At 36.8% G+C, this 25,523-nt stretch overlaps 1 protein-coding gene across 1 annotated transcript in view; it reads right to left on the bottom strand.

Annotated features, from left to right (window-relative positions):
- BCAS3 (breast carcinoma amplified sequence 3) overlaps positions 1–21,982 on the bottom strand; it is a 655,658-nt gene extending 633,676 nt beyond the window's left edge. Inside the window, exons 1-2 of the mRNA XM_011953652.1 lie at positions 21,966–21,982; positions 13,172–13,253 (exon numbers count right to left, since the gene is read on the bottom strand). The gene's annotated coding sequence lies outside the window, so the exon portion shown is untranslated. The remainder of the gene's footprint in view (positions 1–13,171; positions 13,254–21,965) is intronic.
- Positions 21,983–25,523: the final 3,541 nt, after the last annotated feature.

Here is a 25,523-nt window from a genome sequence, read left to right as displayed (position 1 = left end):
GTGGGGGGATGGGGGAGGGATAGCATTAGGAGAAATATCTAAAGTAAATGATAAGTTAATGGATGCAGCAAACCAACATGGCACATGTACACATATGCAACAAACCTGCACTTTGTGCACATGTGATGTACCCTAGAACTTAAAGTATAATAATAAAAAAAAATTCGTAAAATCCCAGAGAAACAATTCAAAATACTGATTTTAAAGAAGCTCAATGAGATACAACAGAGTTCTGAAAAATAATACAGAAAAGTAGGAAAAACAATTCAGGAATGACTGAGACATTCACAAAAGAGACAGGTATTTTTAAAAAGAACAAAACAGAAATTCTAGAACATAAGAATTCTATGAATAAAATGCAAAATATATTCAAAAGCAACAATAGATAAGATCAAGCAGAAGGAAGAATCTCAGAACTTGAAGACAGTTCTTTTGAAATAATCCAGTCAGGCAAAAATAAAGAAAAAAGGATGAAAAAGAATGAGCAAAGCCTTTGTGACATTTGGGACAACATAAAGTGACCAAATATTTGAAATGCTGGTATCCACAAGGATGAAGATAGAATGAAAGGCTTAGAAAACCTATTTAACAAAATGTTAGATGAAAATTTCCCAAGTCTAGCAAGAGAAAGACCTAAACTTTCACAAATCAGAGGTCTAAAAATCCGCAGATATAATGTAAAAAGGTCTTCTTCCATGGCACTTTATAGTCAAACTATAGCCAAGCAAAAGAGAAGATATTAAGGGTAGCAAGTGAAAGCATTTTAGTCATCTATAAAGGAGCTCTCACCAAACCAACAGTGGATTTCTCAGCAGAAAGCCACAGGCCTGGAGAGAATTGAATGACATACTGCAAGTGCTAAAATTTAAAAACAAAAAACAAAAAAAAAACCTGTCACCCAAGGATACTATATCCAGCAATATTATCCTTCATGAATGAAGGAGAAATAAAGTCCTTCCAAGATAAGCAAAAGCTGGGGGAATTCATCACCACTAGACTAGGCCTACAAGAGATGCTCAAAGGAGTCCTAAACATGAAAGCGAAAGAATAACATACACCCCCATCATGAAAACGCACAAAAGTATAAAACTCACTGGTAAACCAAACACACAAATAAGGAAGAGAAAGGAACAAAGAATATACAAACCAAACAGAAAACAAATTATGTGACAGAAACAAAATCTCACATATCAATAATAACCTTAAATGTAAATTGATTAAAGTATCTACTTAAAAGACAGAGACTGGTTGAATGCATAAAAGAAACATGATCCAACTTTGATGGTTATGAGAAATGCACTTCACCTACAGACATATAAAGGCTCAAAGTAAAGGGATGGAAAAAAGGTACTCCATCCAAATAGAAACTAAAAGTGAGCAAGACTAGCTATACTGATATCAGATAAAACAGAATTTGGCTGGGCATGGTGGCCACACCTGTAATCCCAGTGTTTTGGGAGGCCAACGTGGGAGAACCACTTTAAGCCAGAAGTTCAAGACCAGCCTGGGCAACACAGAGAAACCCTCATCTCTACAATATTTTTTAAAAATTAGCCAGGCATGATGGTGCCCACCTGTACTCCCAGCTATTCAGGAGGCTGTGGTGGAAGGACTGCTTCAGCTTAGGAGCTCAAGGTGGCAGTGAGCTACAATCATTCCTCTGCACTCTAGCCCAGGTAAGACAGTGAGACCTTATCTTTAAAAATAAAATGAAACAAAACAAAAACAGTACAAAAAAAAAAGGCACTATGTAATGATAAAGGAGTCAATGCAACAAGAGAATATAACAATTCTAAATATATATGCACCCAACACTGGAGCATCCAGATTCATAAAGCAAATATTAGTAGATCTAAAGGGAATGATAAAATGAAATATAGTAATAGTAAGGGGCTTCAACTCCCCACTCTCAGCATTAAACAGATCATTCAGACAGAAAATCAACAATGAAACATTGGATTTAAACTGGACTTCAGATCCAACAGACTTAACAGGCATGTATAGAACATTCTACCCAACAACTACAGAATATACATTCTGCGAATTTTTTTTTTAATAGAGATGGGAACTTGCTATTTCGCCAGGCTGGTTATACATTTTTATCAACACATAGAACATTCTCCATGACAGACGATACATTAGGCCACAAAATAAGTTTCAACAAATTTTTAGAAACTGAAATCTTCCAGCCTGGCCAACACGGCAAAATCCCATCTCTACTAAAAATACAAAAATTAGCCGTGTGTGGTGGCATGTGCCTATAGTCCCAGCTACTCAGGAGGCTAAAGCAGGAGAATTGATTGAACCCAGGAGGCAGAGGTTGCAGTGAGCCGAGATCGTGCCACTGCACGCCAGTCTGGGCAAAATAGGGAGACTCTGTGTCAAAAATAAATAAATAAATAAAAATTAAAAAAATTTTAAAAAATCTTCTCAGACTACAGTGGAATAAAACTAAGTATCAACATGAAGATGAATTTTGTAAACTATACAAATGCATAGAAATTACACAGGATACTCCTGAACAACCATTGTGTCAATGAAGAAATTATGAGAGAAATCAAAATATTTCTTGAAACAAATTAAAATGGAAACACATCATACCAAAACCATTTGGGATACAACTAAAGCCGTGCTAAAAGAGAAGTTCATAGCAATAAACACATCAAAAAAGTAGAAAACTTTCAAATAAGCAACCTAATGACGCACCTCAAGAAACCAGAAAAGCAACCAGGCACGGTGGCTCACGCCTGTAACCCCAGCACTTTGGGAAGCCAAGGCAGGTGAATTACCTGAGGTCAGGAGTTTGAGACCAGCCTGGCCAACATGGCAAAACTCCATCTCTACCAAAAAATACAAAAATTAGCCGGGTGTGGTGGTGGGCACCTGTAATCCCAGCTACTCGGGAGGCTGAGGCAGAAAAATCGTTTGAACCAGAAGGCGGAGGTTGCAATGAGCCAAGAACAAACCAAACTCAAAATTAGCAGAATAAAAGAAAGAATAAAGATCAGGGCAAACTAAATAAAATAGAAGGGAACTCCTTTTTTTTTTTCTTGAGACAGAGTCTCACTCTGTCACCAGGCTGGAGTGCAGTAGTGCGATCTTGGCTCATTGCAAAATCCACCTCCCGGGTTCAAGGGATTCCACTGCCTCAGCCTCCCGAGTAGCTGGAACTACAGGCGTGCGCCAATGCGCCCAGCTAATTTTTGTATTTTTAGTAGAAATGGGGTTACACCATGTTGGCCAGGATTGTCTTGATTTCTTGACCTCGTGATCCGCCTGCCTCAGCCTCCCAAAGTAACGGGATTACAGGCATGAGCCACCATGCCTGGCCAAGAAGGGAACTCTTATATGCAGTTGGTGGGAATGTAAACTGATATAACCACTGTGGAAAACAATATGGAGGTTCCTCAAAAATTTAAAAATAGAACTATCATATGATCCAGCAATCCCCATTACCTGGTATTTATCCAAAGGAAAAGAAATCTGTATAACCTGCACTCACATGTTTATCGCAGCACTATTCACAGCAGCAAAGATATGGAATCAACCTAAGTGTCCATCCATGGATGAATAAATAAAGAAAATGTGGTATATATACAGAGTGAAATACTATGTGGCCATAAAAAATAATAAAATCATGTCATTGCAGCACAGGGATGGAACTGGAGGTAATCACATTAAGTGAAATAAGCCAGGCACAGAAATTCAGATATCACATGTTCTCACTCACATGTGGAAGCTAAAGAAACTGATTTCATGGAGATAGAGAATAGGATGATACATACCAGAGTCTGGGAAGAATGCGTGGATGGAAGCGGGGTGGATAAAGAGAGGTTGGTTAATGGGTACAAACACACAGTTAGAACAGAGGTCCCCAACTCCTGGGCCGCAGACTGGTACCAGTTCATGGTATGTGGGTGAGCCTTAGGAGAGCAAGCATTATGGTCTGTGCTCCACCTCCTGTCAGATCAGCGGTGGCATTAGATTCTCACAGGAGCACCAACCCCATTACGAACTGTGCATGTAGGGGATCTAGGTTGTGCACTCCTTATGAGAATCTAACTAATGTCTGATGATCTGAGGTGGAACAGTTTCATCCCGAAATAATCCCCCTAGCCAAGGCCCCCATCCATGGAAAAACTGGCTTCCACAAAACCGGTCCCTGGTGTCAAAAAGGTTGGGGCCGCTGAGTTAGAACAAGTAAGCCTCAATATTTAATAGCAGAGTAGGATGACTACAGTTAGCAACAACGTATTATCTATTTCAAAGTAGCTAGAAGAAAGAACTTGAAATGTTACCAGCACATAGAAATGATAAATACTTCAGGCGATGGATACCTAAAATACCCTAACTTGATCATTACACATTCTGTGCATCTAAGAAATACAAGTACCGCATAACATGCAAAATATTCGTATCAATTTTTAAAATTGAAAAAATAGGAGAAAAATGAAAACAAATGTTAAGGTTGCTTAAATAAGTAATCACAAATCCACATGATGAAAAGTTATGCAGTTATTGAAAAGCATATTAAAGGAGAATATCTACTATCAGGAAAATGCTCAACTAATAATGTTAAATTAATAAAAGGCTACAAAATATATTACATAGTAATCCCAATTTTTAAAACACATCATGTACATGGAATGTGTGTATAAAGAGGCTTAAATGATATAAAACGAGATTAACAGAGGGTATCTTCAGGGAACAGGGTTTTGAAATACTTTTTCTTTTTTATACTTTGTGCTATATAACCAAATAATAATTGATATTACAAGTTTCAGTTCCACCATTTACCAAATGTCAATTTCTTTGAGCATTAAGTCTCCTCACCTGTGAATTAGGATAATGGTACTCACCCTGAGGAATAGTGGAAAAGTAGTAACAATGTATACAATCAACCTAAAATGTTATCTGAAAAGTATCAAGCATTATATAGCTCGCTTAATTCACCTCTTTTCTGTTCAGTACATTTCCCTCTATGGCTCTTATAGAAAAATGCCCTAATTACAGGGTTCAGCTAGGTATAAACTGAGAATCCTCTGAAATCAATTTCTTATACCTAAAACCACGAAATCACCAAACTAAAAAAGCAGCACCTCTAAAGCAGACATTCTCCCCTAGAAACACTGTTCTCTCACCAAAATCATTAAAGAAACTTAAGATGAACACAACATATGTTCTCAAGTTACAATTTACCTGAATCATATCACAGGCTTAGCAAAATATTGCAAAAACCTAAAAGATCACAAGCAGTAAGACCTCAATAATAACGACCAGGTGTTATTTTTAAAAATACACAATACACAAGGCAAACTGAGCAGTAATTAGAGCAGAAAACATTAGAGAAGCCCTAAATCTCGTAGTTTAGCCATTTAAAATGTCAATAAGCCTGTTTCCTCATCTTTGCAATAGACTGGTGAGGAATATAAACAAATGTCAGTTGGCCTACTTTTGGAGGCTTGCTAGTGTTTTGGCTGCACAGACTCTGTGTGTGTGTGTGTGTGTGTGTGTGTGTGTGTGTGTGTGTGTGTATTTTAAAATTTACATCTGCATTTCTAAGAAATTATTCAAGGCTAAGGCTAAAATGATTATCTTTCTCCAGGAGCAGGAAGGAAAAAGAATATGCACAAGACTACTATAATTCTTATGAGTTATAAACTCTATTAATGTAAAAAACAGCATCAGGCCAGGCACGGAGGCTTACACCCGTAGTCCTTGTACTTTGGGAGGCCAAAGCAGGAGGATCACCTGAGGCCAGTGATTCAAGACCAGCTGGTGCATCACAGTGGGACCCCATCTACGACCATGCCATTCCACTACAGCCTGGGCGACAGAAAGAGACTCCGTAATTAGCCAGGATCACTTGAGCTCAGGAGGTCAAGACTGAAGTGAGCCATGACTGTGCCATTGTTCTCCAGTTTGGGCAACAAAGCAAAATTCTATCCCAGAGAAATAAAAAAAAAAAAAGGTCAGGTGTGGCGGCTCACACTGTAATCCCAGTGCTTTGGGAGGCCAAGGCAGGAGGATCACTCGAGCCCAGGAGGTCAAGGGCTGCAGTGAGAAATGATTGCACCACTGCACTCCAGCTTGGGCAAGAGAGAGACAGACCCTGTCTCAAAATAAAATAAATACAATAAAATACATCATTTGATCATAAATTGATAATTTAGGAACAACACTGTATAAAAAGTAGCATTCTAGATTATTCTCTATAAAATACTGAATTAAATTCATTATGGGGTACCCCTTCTATGGCACATATTATTATGCAAGTCACTGCATAGAATGCAAATATTAGAAAAACACAGTTCCTGTCATTCCCAAAAGATAACATTATAGTAAGAGAAACTCCATAATAAAACAGAAATTTTGTGCAAAATCTATGAAAATCAGAGACTGGCAAAGAAGAACTACTTCCTGACCATGAACAATATGGCAAATGTAATAAAATAAGAAGACGAGGCTGGGCGCGGTGGCTCACGTCTCTAATCCCAGCACTCTGGGAGGCCAAGGCAGGCATATCACAAGGTCAAGAGATTGAGACTATCCTGGCTAACAAGGTGAACCCCTGTCTCTACTAAAAATACAAAAAATTAGCTCGGCATGGTGGTAGGCACCTGTAGTCCCAGCTACTCAGGAGGCTGAGGCAGGAGAATGGCAAGAACCCAGAAGGCAGAGCCTGCAGTGAGTGGAGATTGCACCACTGAACCCCAGTCTGGGTGACAGAGCAAGACTCTGTCTCTAAATTAATTAATTAATTAATTCAGAAGACAAATAACAGTAACAAAATAAAATTTTAATTAAACTTTCAAGAAAAGTCATGATTTAAAGTTAGGCATAGTAAAATACAGAAGGATTTTCTTAGTATGAAACTAAAGATTAATAATAACCTAGTAAAGGGCTCAAATCAATGAGAAAGAATATAAACAAGTATGATATTAATTAATATAAATAGCAAAAATATGAGTATTTTCTATCCTCCCTAGTAATCAAGGATCAAAAAATTACATATGGGTACAGTGGGTCACATCTATAATCCCAGCACTGGGAGGCTGAGATGGGAGAATTGTTTGAGGCCAGGGGTTCAAGACTAGCCTGGGCAACATGGCAAGACCTCATCTCTACAAAAAATTTAAAAATTAGCCAGGCATGCTGACGTGTGCCTGTAGTCCTAGCTATTCAGGAGGCTGTGGTGAGAGGATTGCTTGAGCCTAGGAGTTTCAGGCTTCAGTGAGCTAGGATCACACCACTACATTCCAGCACGGGCCACAAAGTGAGACTGTCTCCAAAAATAAAAATTTTTGGCCGGGCGCGGTGGTTCAAGCCTGTAATCCCAGCACTTTGGGAGGCCGAGACGGGCGGATCACGAGGTCAGGAGATCGAGACCATCCTGGCTAACCCGGTGAAACCCCGTCTCTACTAAAAAATACAAAAAAAAACTCACCGGGCGAGGTGGCGGGCGCCTGTAGTCCCAGCTACTGGGGAGGCTGAGGCAGGAGAATGGCGTAAACCCGGGAGGTGGAGCTTGCAGTGAGCTGAGATCCGGCCACTGCACTCCAGCCCGGGCGACAGAGCAAGACTCCGTCTTAAAAAAAAAAAATAAATTTTTAAGTTACATATGAATAGGATTTTCTGCCATCCAGACAGGCAACGATTGAAAAGATTCATAATAGCCAGTATAGGAGAGAATAAGGAGAAATGGGATTCTCATGTATAAATGTTGGTAGATTCTCTCTAAGAGGAAATTTTACAGCATGCATCAAAATTGAAATACACAAGGTCAAGATGGGTGGATTATGCAGTCAGGAGATCAAGACCATCCTGGCTAACATGGTGAAACCCCGTCTCTACTAAAAATACAAAAAATTAGCCGGGTGTGGTGGCAGGCGCCTTTAGTCCCAGCTACTTGGGAGGCTGAGGCAGAAGAATGGCGTGAACCTGGGAGGTGGAGCTTGCAGTAAGCCGAGATTGTGCCACTGCACTCCAGCCTGGGCAACAGAGTGAGACTCTGTCTCAAAAAAAAAGAAAAAAAGAAAGAAAGAAATATACAGATCCTTTGAGCAATTCTCCATTAGGAGTTATCCTTAAAAAAAATTCCTTGTATTTTTTTTAAATGTACATATATGGAAATAATAACATAACCAATAGGGAAAAAACAATAAAAATGCCCATACAATATCAATGTTACATAATTTTTAGCAATAATGAAATAAATACCTAAGTTCTGAAATGAAACAATGTTCACTATATATCGTTATGAAAAATATTATACACACACACACACACACACCCTTCAGCCAATACATGTAATACATATAAAGAACCTGAATCAGTCCTGGGACATAATTATATAAGTTAGTGTTATGCATGTGTGAATAATTAAGGGGAAAAAAACTAGAAACATATACTGTTAATATGGGCCTTCAGTACACGCTCAATATCTGAGGAAGGATGAAAAGGAAGAAGCAGTCAGGTTTACCTTTGCTAACATAGACTCACATAAATTTTCATTTCCCACATTTCAGTATTACTTGATTTTTTTAAATAATCAATATTGTCGGTGGTTAGAATTACATGGTCCTTACTTTAAGAAATTAAAAACAGGCTGGGCGCAGTGGCTTATGCCTATAAACCCAGCACTTTGGGAGGCCAAGGCGAGTGGATCACCTGAGGTCAGGAGTTCGAGACCAGCCTGACAAATATGGAGAAACCCTGTCTCTACTAAAATTACAAAAACTAGCCGGGCGTGGTGGTGCAAGCCTGTAATCCCAGCTAATCGGGAGGCTGAATGAAGCAGGAGAATCACTTGAATCCAGAAGACAAAGGTTGTGGTGAGTCAAGATTGCGCCATTGCATTCCAGCCTGGGCAACAAAAGTGAAACTCCATCCCAAAATAAAAAGAAAGAAATTAAAAACATATTAAAGGAAGTGAAAGTCTCTTTTTTACTTCTATATTAAAATATACATTCTGATACATTTTATTACAAAAGTGAGGTACTAAAAGCCAAAATGGCTACTTAAAGTAATGAGTAAGAAAAATTTATTACTTGGAATTAAGTTCTAGAAGGACAGATTTGAAAGATAATTAGTAACAGTTTTTATCTGAGATAATACCAATTAATTATTCATAGCTTTCTGGAATATTGTATTGAAAAAAATCCTAAGGCAGATCTAGGTTCGTTAAGAAAATAATCAATTATTATTGATAGTGGCCATGAAGAAGCAGGGATGCATAAGCTATGCTGACATGAGTAAATGCCCATTAAATACAAAGATGGTCTTCTGTGGGATACGAGGACATCCAAATCCTTCAGTTTCTCACTTTAAGTTAGGGGACAGACTTTCTACAGAAATACCTTTAGAAAGGGAACTCACTTTTTCTTCCAAGTCTTAACTTGCAAAGTATTATACAATCCAGCAACATTCAGCAAGTATTTATTAATACCTTGTATAAAGCACTCTGTGAGACACTGAATACATAAAAACACTGCAAATGTAGCAAACAAGAGGCAAATGAACAACTGAAGAACATTAAGTCCTATGGGAGCACGCACTACTGACAGTGGATAAGGAGCAAGAAGGGTTAGAAGGACATGAGTATTCTAGAAGAGGAAATAACAAATGCAGACTGGAAAGCAGGAGGATGGATCTTTTGAGGAAATAAAAGAAATTCAGTACAACTACCACAAGGGAATGTTGTTGTAATGACTAGTGAGGGGGACAGGGTAAAGATGGCAGAACGTGATGCTGGAAAAATGCACAGGAAGGGGTTCAGTTCACAAAGGATTTACAGAACCTTGTATGCAGCAGCTCTGCTAAATTCACTGATTAATTCTAACCATTTGTTGGTTCTATTGCATTTTCTATGTACACAATCATGTTATCAATGAATAAAGACACTTTCATATCCTTCTTTCTAATCTTTATGCCTTTTTTGTTTTTCTTGCCTTATTGTAATGGCTAGGAACTACAATAAATAGAAGTGGTGACAGAAGTCATCCTGAACTCAGCAAGAAAGCATTCAATATACCAACATTGAGTATGACGCTTGGTATACATTTTTAAAATAGATAACTTTTATCATATTCAGAACTTTTTTCTATTCCTAGTTTGCTAAAATGTTTTTTTTTTTGGTTTTTTGTTTGTTTGTTTGTTTGTTTGTTTTATCATAAATGGCTACTGAGAGAGATTTGGCAAAGTTTTTTTCCTACTTCTATTGAGATGATCATACAGGTTTTCTTCTTCACTCTAATACAGTAAATTACATGGATTTTCTTTTTTTTTTTTTTTTTTGAGATGGAGTCTCACACTGTCACCCTGACTAGAATGCAATGGTGCTATCTCAGCTCACTACAACCTCTGCCTCCTGAGTTCAAACAATTCTCCTGCTTCACCCTCCCGGGTAGTGGGGATTACAGGCACCAGCCACCATGTTCGGCTAATTTTCTGTATTTTCAGTAGAGACGAGGTTTCACTACATTGGCCATGCTGGTCTCAAACTCCTGACTTCATGATCCACCTGCCTCGGCCTCCCAAAGTGCTGGGATTACAGGCGTGAGCCACCAAGCCCAGCCCATTAATTTTCAAATGTTAGCCAACATTGTATTCCTGGAATAAATCTTACTTTGTCCTGATGTATAATTATTTTTATATGTCATTGGATTCTATTTGCTACCTATTCATATGTAAAGTATACCAAGAAAGAAGAAAGGGAGGCAAAGAAGAAAGAAGGGAGGAAGGTATTAGATATGAGAGGTATAGGATAAGAAAAACATAACAGCAGAAAATAATTATTCAAGAGAAGTATTAGTAAACCACACTGGAACTATCTCAAAAAAAGAATAAGAAATTAATTTTAAAAAATTAACCAGTACAAGGGATTTAACATCCAGATAATACAAGTTATAGAAAGAGTGAACAATGAAAACTTAATGGAAGAAATCAACAACAAAAATTGAAGCCATTTCGTCAAAATACGAGACTTGCATTTTCAAAATAAAAGGGTCCAAGAAAATGTGTGAATCAAGACATAAGGCTGCAAAGTTTCAGAACATCGGGAACAAAGCCAACATTGTATAAATTTCCAGAAAGTAAAACAAGCCACAAAGAAAAAGGTATCAAAATGGCCTTAGACTCTTCAACATAATGTTACACCAATGCCTCTGAAATTCTGAAGTAACTTTCTTATAAACATGTATTTGTTATCCAGCCAAATAATCAATCAAGAGTGAAGGAAGAATAAAGACAGACAATATCTCCCACACATCCTTTTTCAGAAAGCTACATATTCCACCATAACGAATTAAAGCAAAATGGGTAAAAGAGAAAAGTGGGTATTACTCTTTTCCATTACAAGTTTTATGTGATCATTTGCACGTATGACTTTGGGGGAAAAAATCTAAAAGGCTGCTCCAAAGGTAGTGAGTTCTTGATTGTTTACAGTCAGTTACGGATGGAACTCCTTGTTCTACTTTTCCCCCCTTCTCACTACTGCACTTGACTAGTCTTATTTAAAAATCTAAAAAATTAATCAAATACAATAAAAGCTACACAAGTAATTTGCTTAACTCATAACAGAAAACTTACCCATGTAAAATTATATTTTAAATCTAACAATATATTTTTAAATAAATACATTATAGTAAAGGAAGAAATCGTTTTTTAAAAAGGAAAGTAAATTAAATCTACTTCCAAAGAAAATATTAGCAATATTAATTAGATATTTTCATGACATATTTCTGCCTTAAAAGTTGAGAAAAGATGAACATTGATAATACTCATAAACAAAATAACTTCACAAATAACATGAAGAGGGAAAAGTCTGCATCTGTGAATTACCCACAAAGAAACAGAGCAGAGTCCTTTAGTAATAAAGTCCTCCTTGATTCCAACCATCCAAAGAGAAACCTGGCTATTCCAAAAACCTTCTAGAAAAGGATGGTCTAGAATCTTCATTGTCAAAATATTTCACCAAATTACAAATGCAACAAAAAACAGAACAAAAGAGAGAGTGACACAGCATGAGAGAGCGAGAGAGAGCACGATCAGCTGTGTGAGAAAGAAACAGACAGCTGAAGAGCTGAAATCAGAATATGCCATAGAGTTGAATAGCAAGGGAGAAAATCTACACGTGACTGCAAGACACTGTTGCCTTGTTTCCTCCACCCTCCTCATTTCATTTAGGCAGATTTAGTTGTTAAATTAATCCCTATATTATTTACACACAATCACAATGTCGTAAGTTTTCGAAAACATCATTCTCACAAATTTAGAGAATTAGCTGCTACAAGAAGTCTTATAAGATTTTTTTCACTTCAGGTAACTTTTTAAAATATAATAGAATTAAAATATCTTAATATCCTCTTTTTAAAAAGATTTTAAAATATCCAAACATGAACATTATGATTATGTTTTCAGTGCACATGCAAAAATATTCTTGAGTGAACACAGGAAACGTAATGAGAGAATAATACCTTTGGAAAACTCAAAGTATTAAGGAGTCAGGAGTTATTTAGCCATCTAAAAGCAGGTTTAATACAAACACATATTTGAATTTTTTTAATAAATACAAAACATATATACTATTTAAACACAACATTAAGAAGTATTCTCTATTAAAGCAGAATTGCAAGCTTAAAAGCCCAAAACTCCACTTCTGACATAGCTGTAGATGCAGACAGCAGAGTCATCTACAACCCAGATAAAAGTGAAAACCAAGCTCTCCACGGCATAAGTATAACTGAGAAGGAGGGCAAAGGCAGGAGAACAACAGAGACTTGAGGAATACCCACAGAAGAAAGCTAAGCCAGAAACATAACAAAGGCGGCACAGTCAGCCAGGAAGGGATATGGGAAGAAGGATGCCATGAAAACCAAGAGAGAAAAGGACTTCAAGAAAGAGCCAGCAAAGGCAGAGGCTAAATCAAGATCAAAGAGGATGAAGATAAATCAAAACCACAGCAGAAAGTGAATGGCCATATTGAATTGGTTAAGATTACCTATTTCCATCTCAACTGACAGAACTAAGTTTATCTTTGGGGGAGGTGGGGAAGGGGAATGGGCACTCGGAGGAAAACAGACTTTAGTTATCATTCTTGCTGTCTGTAGTCCAAGACCAACAAAAGAGAAACTCTTTTCTGAATGATTTTCTTCTTAAGGACTACACTCACCAAACTGTGGAGCAGGCAAGATTCTAGCCGCTCGAATTGGGCCATGTCGAACAGAGAAGAGCTCTTGTGCTTCCCCACTGATCTGCATGAGAGAAGAAAGAAAATATTTCAGTGGGAAAATGAAGGTCATAACAGTATTATATAAAAACAAGATCCTTTAAATTTTACAACAATATTTTGTCTGAAATATATATACATACACCCACACACATTTATTGTTGCTCATGCACGATTGTTGGTCACATTACTGCAAGTAATTTTAGAAAATTGTAAGAGCACATACTTGATATGAACAGAAAAAAGGGTCTGTTCTGGAAGTCTATATTTTTTATCTTATTAAACCATTAGAAATCTGTACAGTTCCTGCACAACTGCCTTCTCTTTTGAGAACAAAACTGTAATACTACTCTGAAAATCTCACCTTAAATATTGTAGCAACTTTAACAAATATGTTGTAAATGAGAAAAAGCAATACATATTCACTTAAGTGAAATGTGAATAATTTAGGTATAGTTATGGTTAGGGAACTAATTGTCTGTTAACACTGAGTAAATCATGTAACCTCAATAAGCCTATATTCTTTCACAATCATAAAATGAAAAGGAAAAGCTGCTAAAAAAGCCCCCAGGATACTTCTAATTTCAATATTCTGTGAACAAAAATTCTATATATATATATACAACTTTTAAAAGTCATCATTTTTATCATACACAAAAATATAAACATAGCTCAAACACTATGAATATCCAAGCACTTTGAGTCATTCATTCTATTCAAAAGATAAAGGGTATGTTCAGGATATTTTGTAGGGGATAAAAATTTTTTAAAAAGAAGAACAAAAGGTAAAGGGGTATGGTAACACGTGACAAGTGTGAAAACAACTGCTTTTCAAACTGCTGATTGAAGCACTGAGCAGATTAAATTATAGTTAAGAATAGCTTTCCTATTTCCATCTCAACTGACAGAACTCTGAGTTTATCTTTGGGGGAGATGGGGAAGGGAGAGAGACAGATTAAATTACTCTACATGGTACTGTAGTTCTCAAACCATTTTCATAATTGCCTAGTGTTTGATGAAATACGCCATATCAGAGAAAATGGCAAACATTATAAAACTAGTTCAAGATACAAAAGAACTTACAACCAATGTAATAAAGATATAAATTCAATAGAGGAAACATACTGATGGTATTTTTTTAAAAATAGGCCTGCCATACAAGCAGTTTAAAATATCAAAGATGTATACATTATAAAATTAGAAGTGTATAAATCTTACAATATTACTATAAATCTACAGAGCTCTCTTTTAGAGTAACTACTTTTTTAGATTTTTCAGCTATCTGAATTTAAGAGTTGCAAACTATAAATATTTTTGTTTCTTATAAATGTTAAGTTGTGATAATGCCTAAATAACCATCACATTCATTTTGCTTATGATAATTACTACAAATTATTTATTAGCAAGAAATCCTTCTGTAGCACTTGGGATGCAGATGTGAAGAATGCGAGGACTAACTGTGCAACAATAGCACCACCTATCACCAATGAAACATATGAAAGCTATAAACGCATTATACCAAACTATAAGAACTTCTTTACTCTATAAATTCCTTTGTAACTTTTAATTTTCAGAATAAAAACCATGGTTATTATACTCATTTTATTATTATAGAACAAAATTTAAAATTTAGAAAAAGTCTTAAAAGGTTATTTGTTCAACTTGCCTGCAATGTAGTATCACACATTCTCTGAAATCTAAAAATTACAGTCTTTTTTATTTTAAGTATATGTATGCTAAAAGGTGTAACACTAATGTAATCTAATTATATTACAGATTTGTTATTGGCTACTTCCACCTACCTTTTAAAATTTTAACAATAGCCAAAAGAATAAAAACACTGCCAAGCCATTTACATTTTAAAAATAAATTATTGTAACAGATAAGTGTTACCCAATATATGTGCTATTTCTATTAATAAAATAAACAATGTATTTTAAAATAATACCACAAAACTTACATTAAATTATATTTCAAGTAATGAAAAATACTTCTTATTTTACACTTACAATAAATGATAGTATTCTAAAACAAAATCCACCACTCTATACTATATGCCAGAGTTCTAGTATTTAGCTTTTGGTCCTATCAAATAAAATCTTTATGTTAAAGAAGTGTAACCATATTTAAATGAGCTGCTATACTCAATTATTCAAAAAAAAGAATAAAACAAATCTGTCTTAGCATACTCACAATATAAGTTTGCTATCACTGTATTTAATACACATTTTGACATATACATAATACATATTTTGACATCAAAAAACATTTTGAAACCTGAATACACAATACTTTTCAGCAAAACAGCTTTGAAAACAAACCTAAATGCCCCATTCTAAGCTTCTATCTTAAATCCCTCCTTACACATAAGGCAACAGGTGAGGGGGAGAAAAAACATTTGGACTGATTATAAAATGCATCCCCACATTCACTGTCCATTTTTCATTACCTCTAAGGTCCTAGGATCTGTGTTTAATTATAACTCGGGGGTGGGGGTTGGGGGAGCAGAGGAAACACTGTGTCACATTTATAGATATTTCTGAATATATTAAAATCAGGATTGTACAACCTACTGAAATTAGAAACATAATTCTAAACCATCCTATGTGAATCACAAAATGTCAAACTTCCTCAAGGAGAGAACTCTCCAAATAGTCTGTGGGAATTCTACATTAGAGTACCACTTCAGAACAGAAACAGTGTTAACAAAGTTTTTACAGATATGATGCATACATTTCAGAAAGGACACACAGAGAATGGTTAGTCTTTACAGATTCTGCTTTAGCTATCTTTCTGAATAATAATTTTATACATTATGTTCACTGATAATTTTGCCTTCAAATAAGTGCCTGTCAAGAGTGATTTTTTAGGTTTTAAGGAAAGACCTCATTAAAAAGGGCAAGGAATCTCAAAGATAAGGATTTTATAGATCCTGAAAAGAAGTATACTAAATTGTAAGTTCACTTTTAAACCAACAATAGCAATAAATACAAGAGTAAAACTACAAGGAAGGCGAGTACCAAGCAGTATTCCAGCTTCCTGGCAACTGTGGTAACTTGGGGAGAGGAGCGAACAGGGAGAAAGCCTCTCCAAGAGCTCCTCATGGTCTCCGCCTTTGTTCTTACTGGCATTTTAATTTCTGATGACAGACTTTTGTTGTTTGGGGCATAAACCGGACGTACCAGTTTGGAGGCACAATAAGGAGAACAAAGAATGATTTGTTCACACTGTAGGAAAAAAAATCTTTTCCAACCATAGAAAATAGCTTTCGCATGGTGAAAATATGCAAATTACATACCAAACCAAAAAAGGGGTGGGGGTAGTACAAGTTTAGAATCTCACAACTCAATCTAAGGCAAAAGGAAATTACAACAGCTAAGACAATAATATATACACAGAAAAGGCTATACAAGTTCTGGGAGAGCTGTAGAAGTGTTTTTAGAGAATTCTAAAAGCAAATGAAGGTTTTCTTGCCCTCAGAATCAAACTTACTTCTAAACTTCTGATGACTTTTCATAGACTATCTAACTATAATATAGAAAATTCAAATACCAATGACAATAAAAATACTGCTTTATAATGCTGCATTATTAGGACAAGAGTACACATTCACATCCCCACTTTTCCCTATAGATACTGGTTAAATGGATGTTTGTGGTCTGCAAATGATATTTTTTTTAGCAAACTTTATCAAAAGGTAACAAACACAGAAAAAATACATACATCCTAAGTATATGTATAATATGAATTTGAAATGTTAATACACCTCTGAACCAAGAGACATCAAGAAACAGAATATTACAGATACTCAGAAGGTCCTGCTACATCTCTTTTCAGTCATAATCCCAACTCATAACTACAATCCTGATTTCTATTACTTTAAGTTCTACTTGTTCATCCTAATGTAAACGGGTTCCCACAATATGTACCCTTGGGAATGGCTTCTTTCACACATTACTATGCTTATGAAATTAATTCATGTTGTTGCATGGAATTGTAGTTTTATTCCTATTGCTATATAGATTTCCATTGTATGAAAATATTACAAATTTTTTTTTTTTTTTTTTTTTTTGAGACAGAGTCTTGCTGTCGCCCAGGCTGGAGTGCAGAGGTATGATCTCAGTTCACTGCAAGCTCCGCTCCTGGGTTCACGCCATTCTCATGCCTCAGCCTCCCGAGTAGCTGGGACTACAGGCGCCCACCACCACGCCCGGATAATTTTTTGTATTTTTAGTAGAGATGGGGTTTCACCTTGTTAGCCAGGATGGTCTCGACTTCCTGACCTTGTGATCCGCCCACCTCGGCCTCCCAAAGTGCTGGGATTACAGGCTCGCCTGGCCGAAAATATTACAATTTTATCCATTGTACTGTTCATGGACCTCTGAGTTGTTTTACTTTTTTACTTCTAGTTTTTAGCTCGTAAGATGTCAAGGAGGTCAGGCATAGTAGCTCATGCCTATAATCCCAGCACTTTGGGAGGCCAAGGTGGGTGGATCACTTGAAGTCATGAGTTCAAGACCAGCCTGGCCAACATGGTGAAAAGCCGTCTCTACTAAAAATACAAAAATAAGCCAGGCAAGGTGGCACACACCTGTAGTCCCAGCTACTCGGGAGGCAGAGGCAGGAGGATTTCTTGATCCTGGGATGCTGTATTCAGTGAGCCACTTGCAGTGAGCCGAGATCCGGCCACTGCACTCCAGCCTGGGCGACAGAGTGAGACTCTGTCTCAAAAAAAAAAAAAAAAAAAAAAAAAAAAAGATGTCAAGGAAAATTGTGAAAGATTTTGAAATGCTGAACAGATTACTTTGTGTTCTGTGTGTTTTTACTATGGATTACCAAGAGCTCTCTAGCAAACCCTTTGGGGTTATCTGATTCCACAGGGGATCCACACTTTGTTTTTGACTGGGCTACTGTACAATACTCTGAGCTGTCAAAAACTGATAGTAATGCAATTGATTCTTGTGCACAGAAATGCAAATGAATTTTGTCTGGTAGAGACAAAAGTGAATTCCACTCTGTAGAAAAGATTCCAAACAGTACATTTTAGTGCCAACAGAATATTAACCAAACTTGTAGCTATTAGAAAATTTATTTCAGTATTCCTAATTGCTTCTCTGCGATATTCACCTTCTCCTTTGAACCAGCTATAATAACATCCCAAATCCCTAATCAATGAGTTAAAAAATGCAAGATATCTGTCCCTTATATAGTTGTATGAGAATCACTGTTTTACCATTTTGAAAACAACATAATAAAGAATACTGATATAAACATTCTCACAAATGTATTTTAGTAAACATGTATATGTATTTCTCTTGGACATACATCTAGTAGAGTAACTACTTCTGTATATTAGGGCAGGCACATGTGTATCTTTCGTAGATTTTAACAAAATTGTTTTCCAATGTGATTGTACCAATTTACACTTCCACCAGCACTGTACAAGAGTTCTATCTGCTCCACATCCTGGCCAATATTTAGTGTCAGCCATTCTGGTAGGTGTCCAAAAATTATGGATTTAAATCAATAGACGTATGGTAACTGAAACAAATAAATCTGTCTCCAATGGATATGTAATGCTGCCTCAAAGTAAATACATAAATAGTCTATTATAATGGCCCTCCATGAGGGCAGATGATGTAAGACTTTTGTCCTGAAGGACCACAGATAGGTATGATAGTACAGAATATTAATGAGATTCAAGGAGTCAATTAAGCAGCTCTTGGAATAAGTAGAGTTTTTTTGTACATAATGAAATTCATATCTTAATTCCAAATACAATAATGACCAATCCTTCCCTCAAACTAAGGTGCAATGATTACGTTCTAGCAACACAATGTCCTTCAAAGCTGAAATGCACTGATTTGTAAAAATTCAGACCTCCAGTTTCCAGGCCAAAACATGGAGCTCAGAAGACTTCACTTAGATCTGACCACAAGTAAAAAGCTGAACAGCTCTTCTTACATCCGTCAGAAAAATGACATCATAGAGCAAACGGCTACCCCAAAAATTGGAGAGACAGACAGGCAGATACAGAGAATCACAATTTATCAGGGCAGAAATCCATAAGCAAGAACCTTCTCAGGAATCAGTACTAAGGTAGGAACACCTAAACTGTGATTCACAAATTTCCAGAGGCTCAATGTAGACAAGACATTGTAAAATGTAAAAATTAAAAATTGTAAAAAGTAAAAATTCCAGGGGGACCCAGACCTGGGGGCCCTCACACTGATGTGTTTTACCTCCAGGAGCTCCACCAGGCCCTAACAGCCAATACTGAATAAAAATCCCCTAGAGCCTCTGGCAGTGGGTGTGAAAATGGAACCATCTTGAAATATGCCAGACCAGATCATTCTGTTCTTAACAAAGACTGCCCTCAACAGAAACTACTTTATGAGAGCCTAACTTGCTGGGGTTATATCAGAGTTTAACCTACCTGGGGAAAAATACCCAACTCCAATCTCCTCTCACCCTTCTGTCTCACCCGAGGGTGTTAAAAAACACAACACACACACTCAAAAAAATAATGAGAAACAAAGGACTAAAACTTACCCACAGGACTGTAGAATGCTTTCCCTCCCCACACACTGCCACTCAGTTACTAACATCCAATTTACCATAGTTCCTTTTACCCAATATATCATATCCTTTTTTTTTTTTTTTGAGACAGGGTCTCACTCTGTCTGTCACCCAGGCTGGAGTGTAGTAGCATGATCTCAGCTCACTGCTACCTCGGCCCTCCTGGGCTCAAGTGATTCTCCCACCTCAGCTTCTCAAGTAGGTGGGACTACCAGTGCCCACCACCATGCCCAGGTGAATTTTTTTGTATGTTTTTGTAGAGACGAGGTTTTACCATATTGCCCAGGCTAGTCTTGAACTCCTGGCCTCAGAGATCCACCTGCCTCACCCTCCCAAACTGCTGGGATTACAAGTGTGAGCCACCACACATGGACCATATCTTCCTTTTAACAAAAAATTAGAAAGCACACTAAAAAACAAACAATACAATCTGAAGAGACTAAATAAGCATCAGAACCAGAATCAGAACTGGTAAGCCTGGTAAGCTCAGAGAACAGCAGGCGGGATAAATGCCCCAAAAAACCCTACACCAAGGCAAACCATTTTCAAATTTCAAACAAATCAAAGATAAAGAGAAAATCTTGAAAGAAGCCAGAGGAAAAAATCCCTACTTATAGAAGAGCAAGGATAAGAATTACATTGCCTTATCCTCATAAACGATGCAAGCAAGAAGAGAATGAAGCACTTAAGAGTGTTGCGTGGAAAAAAAAAAAAAAAAAGCAACCTCTAATTCTGTATCCTGAAAAATCACCCTTCAAAAACAAAAGACAAAAACTTTCTCAGACAAACAGGAACCGAGGGAATTTGTTGCTGGCAGACCTGCCTTGCAAGAAATGTTAAAAGATGTTCGGCAGAGAAAAAGGAAACAATATAGGTGAGAAACTCACATTTACATAAGGAAAGAAAAACATCAGAGAAGAATAAGTGAAGGTAAAATAAAACTTATTTTTCTTATTAATTTTTTTACAGATAACAGTTTGTTCAAATTAATAGCAATAATGTACTCAATTATGTATGTGTATGTATATATGTTTGGCATTGTGTGTGTATATATATGTGCTTATACATATGTGAAATAAATGACAGCAATGATACAAGAAACAAGAGAGAATTAGGAATAGTTTGTGAATATTAGGTATTGCACTACCCATGAAGCAGTATAGTGTTATATGAAAGCAGACTTGCATTGGTTGTAAATGTATTGCAAACTCCAGGACAATCACTAAAAGAAGTTTAAGATGTAGTAAAAATGATATGCTAAGAAAGGTAAGAAACAACATCATATAAAATGTTCAATTAAACTAAAAAGACAGCAAAAGTGTGGAAGATAAAAAAAAAAAAGCAACAATAAAAAAAATAAAATTTGTCAACCATGATGGCTTGCTACATGGAAGGCTGAGGCAGGAAGATCAATTAAGCCCAGGAGTTCAAGGCTACAGTGAGCTACATTCATGCCACTGCACTCCAGCCTGGGCAGAAGACCAAGACCCTTTCACTAGAAAAAATTTTCTAAAATACAAAAATAAAAATAAAAACAAGGGCAACAAATAGGAACAAATATGGTAGTTATTTATCCATCTATATCAATAATCACGTTAAACATCAATGGTCTAAATATGTCAATTAAACAACAGAGATTGTGAAAATGGGTTAAAACACAAGACCCAACTATATGTTGTATAGAAGAAATCCACTTTAAATATAAAGACAGGGATTAAAAGTAACAGGATATAGGAAGAAATACCATGCTAACACTAATCGAAAGAAAGCAACCACAGTTACACTAACTTCAGAAAGAGCATATTTCAGGGCAAAGAAAGTTGTCAAGGAAAAAGAGGGATATTACATAATAATAAAGGGGTCAATACTCCAAGAAGACTTAATTGGTGCTTACTAGGTATGTGCCTAACAACACAGCACCAAAATACATGAAGCAAAAATCGGTAGCATTGTAAAGAGAAAGAGAGGAATCCACTATTAAAGACTCTAACACCCCTCTATCTGAAATGAGCAGATCCAGCAGCCAGAAAAGCACAAAAGGACATAGTTGAACTCAACAGCACCATCGGTAAACTGGATATAAGTGACATCTATAAACTACTTCTGAACAGTAACATAATAAACATTCTTCAGGCAGACATGGAACATTCACTAAGACAGGGCATCTTCTGGACCACAAAACACACTTTAACAAATTTAAAAGAACAGGCTGGGCACAGTGGCTGACGCCTGTAATCCCAGCACTTTGGGAGGCCGAGGCAGGCAGATTACCTGAGGTCAGCCTGGCCAACACGGTGAAACCCCATCCCTACTAAAAATGCAAAAAGTAGCCAGGTGTGGTGATGCATGCCTGTAATCCCAGCTACTCGGGAGGCTGAGGCAGGAGAATTGCTTGAACCCAAGAGGCAGGGGTTGTAGTGAGCCAAGATTGCACCACTGCACTCCAGCCTGGGCAACAAGAGTGAGACTCCATCTCAAAAAAAATAAAATATAATAAAATAAATAAAAAATAACAAATCATTCAATGACCACAATAGAATTATCAAAGTAGAAATTAAAAACAGAAAGATAGCTGGAAAATAACCAAGTATTTGAAGATTAAACAACATAATTCTAAATAGCACACAGGTAAAAGAAGAAAGCTCCAGAGAAATGTTTAAATATGTTTAACTAATGAAAATGAAAATATAATTTATCAAAATTTGTGAAATGCAGTGAAAGCAGTGCATAGAGGGAAATCTGTAACACTGACTGAATATATTAGAAAACAAGAAAGATCTAAAATTAAAAATCTAATCTTCCACCTTAAAAAGCTAGAAAAAGAAGAGCAAATTGAATCCAAAGTAAGTGGAAGAAAATAAATAATATAAAATAGAGCAGAAATCAATGAAATTGAAAACAGAAAATCAACAGAGAAAACCAATGAAACCAAAAACTGGTTCTTTGAAATGATAAATAAAATGAAGACTCTAGCCAAGCTAATTGAAAAAGAAACAGAGAAGGCACAAACTACTAATATTAGAAATGAAAGAGGGGAGGCTGAGCGCAGTGCCTCATGCCTGTAATCCCAGCACTTTGGGAGGCCGAGGCAGGTGAATCATGTGAGGTCAGGAGTTAAAGACCAGCCTGGCCAACATGGCGAAACCCTGTCTCTACCAAAAATACAAAAATCAGCCAGGCATGGTGGTGCATGCCTGTAATCCCAGCTACTCAGGAGTCTGAAGCAAGAGACTCGCTTCAACCTGGGAGGCAGTGGTTGCAATGAGACAAGATCGCACCATTGCACTCCAGACTGAGCAACAGAGGGAGACTCGGCCTCAAAAACGGGGAGGGGAGGGGAGGGGTGTGGAGGGGAGGGAGGGAAAGGGAAAGAAAGGAAAGAGGGGAGATCACTAAAGATCCCATGGACATTAAAAGGATAATAAAGGAACATTACAAATAACTCTATGGCCACGAGTTTGATAACCTAGATGAAATGGGCCAACCCCTTGAAAGACACAATCTGCCAAAACACACACAACAATAAATAGACAACCTGAATAGGTTTACACCTATTAAAGATATTGACCCAGTAATTAATAACCTTCCAAAATAGAAAGCACCCAGGACCAGATGAATTCACTGGTAAATTCTACCATACATTTAAGAAAGAAATAATACCAATTCTTTATCATCTCTTTGGAAGACAGAAGCATAGAGAATGCTTCCTAAATCATTTTAGGAGACCTGTATTACTCTAACACCAGAACCACAAAAAAGACATCAGGTTGCGTGTGGTGGCTCACTCCTGTATTCCCAGCACTTTGGGAGGCTGCGGTGGGTGGATCACTTGAAGCCAGAAGTGTGAGACCAGCCTGGCCAACGTGGAGAAACCCTGTCTCTACTAAAAACACAAAAAAATTAGCTGGGCATGGTGGCACACGCCTGCAAGAAAAAAAAAAAATTATAAGACACCTACAGATCAATATCTCTCATGAACATAGATGTGAAAATCCTCAACAAAATACTAGCAAATCAAACCCAACAACGTATAGTAAGAATTATAGGCTGGGCACGGTGGCTCACAACTGTAATCCAAGCACTTTGGGAGGCCAAGGCACGAGGATCGCTTGAGTCCAGGAGTTTGAGGTTAACAGTGAGCTATGATTGCAACACTGCACTCCAGCCTGGGTGACAAAGTGAGACCCTGTCTCTGAAAACAAAATAAAATAAAGAACCAAGTGGAATTCATACCAGGTATGCAAAGCTGGTTCAACATTCAAAAAATGTTGAATGGCCCACTTAATGTAGTAGCTCACTTACCCTCACTTAATGGTTCACTTACCATAAGCTATCACATCAATAAGCTACACGGTAAAAATCACATGGTCAAATAATAGATGCAGAAAAAGTATATGACAAAATCCAACACCTATTTATGAAAAAAAAGAAAAAACTCCTCAGAAACTAGAAGGGAACTTCCCCAACCTGATTAAAGAACATCTACAAAAAAAGTCCAGCTAACATCACTTACCAGTAATCCCAGCACTTTAGGAAGCAGAGGTGAGTGGATTGCTTGAGCCCAGGAGTTTGAGACAAGCCTAGGCAACATGGCAAAACCCTGTCCCTATAAAAACTACAAAAATTAGTGCTGCATGGTGCATGCACCTGTGGTCCCAGCTACTCAGGAGGCTGAGGTGGGAGGATCACCTGAGCCCAGAAAGCAGGGGTGTAGTGAGCTGAGATCGTGCCACTGCACTCAAGCCTGGGTGACAGAGTGAGACCCTGTCTCAAAAATAAAATAAAATAATAAATAAAAGAAAATTAAAAAATCATACTTAATGAGAAACTTGAAGCTGTTCCACTAAGATCAGGAACAAGGCAAGGATGTCCCCTCTCACCAAGTTTTTTAACATAACTGTAGCTAATACAGTAAGACAAGAAAAGGAAATAAAAGGTATAAAAATGGGAAAGAAAGAAATAAAACTAGCTTTGTTCACAGAAGACATGATCGTCTATATATAAAATACAAATGATTCAACAAAAAACTGGAACTGCTAAGCAATTACTACAGCAAGGTTGCAGAATACAAGGTTAACATGCAAAAGTCACTTTCTTACGTACAAGCATTAAACAAGTGGAATTTGAAATTTAAAAATACATTACCATGCACATTAGTGCCACCAAAAATGAAATACCTAGGTATAAATCTAATAAAATATGTATACAATCTATATGAGGAAAACTATAAAACTGATGAAACATATCAAAAGAGAAGTAAATAAATGAAGAGACATTCCATTTTCATGGATAGGAAGACTCAATATTGTCAAGATGTCAGTTCTTTCCAACTTAATGTATACATTCAATGTAGTCCCAATCAAAATCAAAGCAAGTTATTCTGTAGCTACTGACAAATCAATTCTAAAGCTTCTATGGAGAGGTAAAAAATTCAGAACAGCTAACTAAATACTGAAGGAGAAAACAAAGTCAGAACACCGATGCTGTCTGATTTCAAGACTTACTTTAAAGCTACAGTAACCAAAACAGTGTAGTACTGGTGAAAGACTAGATAATTAGAACAGTGGGACAGAACAAAGAGTTCACAAATAGACCCATGTAAATACAGTCAATTGATCTTTGACATAATAGCACAGATAATACAATGGAGCCAAGACAGTCTTTTCACCAAATAGTGCTGAAAAAACTGGACATCCACATGCAATAAAATGAATGT

Source organism: Colobus angolensis, unplaced genomic scaffold (genome assembly GCF_000951035.1).
Source record: "Colobus angolensis palliatus isolate OR3802 unplaced genomic scaffold, Cang.pa_1.0 Scaffold37, whole genome shotgun sequence".
NCBI classification, from domain to species: Eukaryota; Metazoa; Chordata; class Mammalia; order Primates; family Cercopithecidae; genus Colobus; species Colobus angolensis.
Note: the sequence above shows the minus strand (reverse complement) of the source record. Positions and strands in the feature narration are given on the sequence as shown.